Consider the following 2,740-nt stretch of genomic DNA (forward strand, 5'->3'; position numbering starts at 1 on the left):
AGTGACAGGATCATATGGCTTTTTATTTTCCTCTGTTAAAATGATGACTTGTAGGGGTGGACTTCCAATGCTGAACCAACACTGCCTTCCCTATAATAAAATCACTTTCTACATACTGCCAGATCTGACTAATTGTTTTTTAAACAAATTTCTATCTATGTTCATACATTTTTCTTCTATTATCTTTATCCAGTTTTAGGATTAGCACAATGTTGATTTCCTAAAATGAGGGGAGAAGTGTTCCTTTTTGTCTCTGCTTTAAATGTTTGATATAATTTATCAGTTAAAATGTATACAAGCCTGTTGTTTTCATATAGATAGGTTTTCAAGATAGGAATATACTTTAATAGGTGCTATTCAAATTTTAAATTTTCTCCAGACTTATTTCATTAATTTTCTTCCAAGGTACTTCTTAGAAGTTGTCAAATTTATTTCAAAACAGATTTTTGAAATATGCTTTGTATATCCTCTTAAATTCTGTAAAATCTGTGGTAATGTCTCCTAGATCTTGATATTTTAATTTTAAAAATGTATAATTGATATTGTGTAATAGTTAGTTTCCAGTATAAAATGTTTTATTGTTTGTATATTAAGTTAAATTAAATTAATTTGTTGATGGTGAGTGTAAGCTATTGTGAAATATAAAATTACTCAACATACTCATACTTAATACAAAATGAAAACAAGGCCTAGTGACACATACTTGTAATTTCAGCACTGTAGATTGTTGAGGCAGAAATCTCACAAGTTTTAGCTCAGCTGTGGCAACTTAACAACTTAGAAAGATGCTGTCTCAATACTAGAAACCTAAACAAAGTATTAGAGGGCTGAAGATGTAGCTCAGTGGGAAGGCCCTGGGCTCAAAACTCAGTATCACAAAAAGTACTAGAAGTAGCACAGATGTGTGTGTAAACTTACACAGTGGGATGATCATATTTTCCACACCTACAAGTTCATATCCACTCTTCATATATTGTATGCAAAAATACTTCATTTAAACAAAAATCTCTTAAAATATTTTAAATATATTTTAAAAATGTTTATTTTCCTAAATATGTAAAACATTTCTGAAGTGATGAAAAGTCTATAACATGATTGAAAAAGTGGCAAAAGGCAAAGCATAGAATAAAACATCATTAAGATTAAATGGAAATAAGTAAACAATCTCTTAATGAAATTTAAATATATCAATGAAAATCTATCTGCACACATCAAGTTGTGTCACATTTGGTATAAACATGAAAAAAATAATATTCTGTTACATGGCTGTTGAAAGTATTGATTATTATGTTTCTCTAGGTTTCTTTGATCATATCCACAAAATCACTTTTCATTATAGATAGCTAAGAATCCAACCATTGTATTGGCAGAATTCACTTGCTTTAATCAGAAATTGTACATCTAGCTGGAACAATCTATCTCTCAAAGATCTGTCTGTTATCATCCTTATAAAAAAATGAAATTAGAAACCAGTTTGAAAATTAGGAACATCCAAATTTGTTGAAAATAAACCTTGTTAGTTTTATAAGATATAATATTTTATAGACATGAAAATTATCATGATGATATTGAGGTTTATACACACATATATATCATCTTTTCTTATGTAAAATATGTTGAAATTTCCACTGCCTCCTTCACAAGCACAAGAACCCAAGTTCTATCCCCGGTACCAAAACAAAATATGTTGAAGGATACAGTCAGAATAATCCTACTATTGATATATATAATTATAATCTCCAGGATATTATGAAAACTAATATATAATTATTGTGGCTATTGCATATATGCATACATGGGCTGTATCCTCCTTTATAATATTACAATTCTATTTTACAACATAAACTTCTTGTAAAGACAAATATATATATATATTATATATGTATATATTTTTATTTTCCAAAATTTTCTTCCTTTTCATTTTGATTTTAGGAAATCGTGAAGCATTTTCATTGGCACATCAAGATTTTTACTTAAAGCATAAGGTGCCCTGGACATTAAAAGCTCCTAGAATTGAAAGGATGTTATTTTCAGTCACAGACACTGTACACAGTGCATGGTCAGGGAAATAAATGACTGACTCCCACAATAAGCAGGTGAACATGGACAGAAGAGGGAAAGAGAAGGAGTAGGTGGCCTCTCTTCCCCCAAGAAAAGAAACTTTTTCTCCAGCATCTTTGAAGTATCCTTGAAATCTGATCACACTTGGTACCTGAGCAGTTCCCCATCCCTTACTGTACCCCATTTACACTGGGATTATTTCCTCTAGAATCCTTTCAGTTTGGTTTAGCCTGATCCTCACAACCATTATGTTGTCACTGAGTACTTTCCCACACTGACTTCCATGCTACTCTTTGGCAGTAAACTTTCATTATAACATCCAGTATTCAGCATCCACCTCAACCTTTCTGCAATTCACTGCAGTGCTCAGTATGCTGATGATTCTTCCTTGATTAGATAAAAGCTTTTTTAGTTTTTTCAGTAAGTCCCATTAGTAATTTTTTACTTTAATCAATTGCAGGAGATACAGAAGACATTCCTGGCTCATTCAACTACTAATTTTCCAGATCTCTTACTAGCTACTAGAAACAATAAACAGTAACCATCACAATCAAAATGTTTACCTTAAGGAAACTGACCAACAACATCAAACATTTTGGAAAATTATTTTGGGAAATGCAAGCTGTAATGACACATGATTGAATTTACAGTTGAGAGTCTGAAGGCAGATTACTTGAGT

This window comes from Heterocephalus glaber, unplaced genomic scaffold (genome assembly GCF_053883595.1).
Source record: "Heterocephalus glaber isolate CG9 unplaced genomic scaffold, H.glaber_assembly_v1.0 deba00001321, whole genome shotgun sequence".
Taxonomy (NCBI): domain Eukaryota; kingdom Metazoa; phylum Chordata; class Mammalia; order Rodentia; family Bathyergidae; genus Heterocephalus; species Heterocephalus glaber.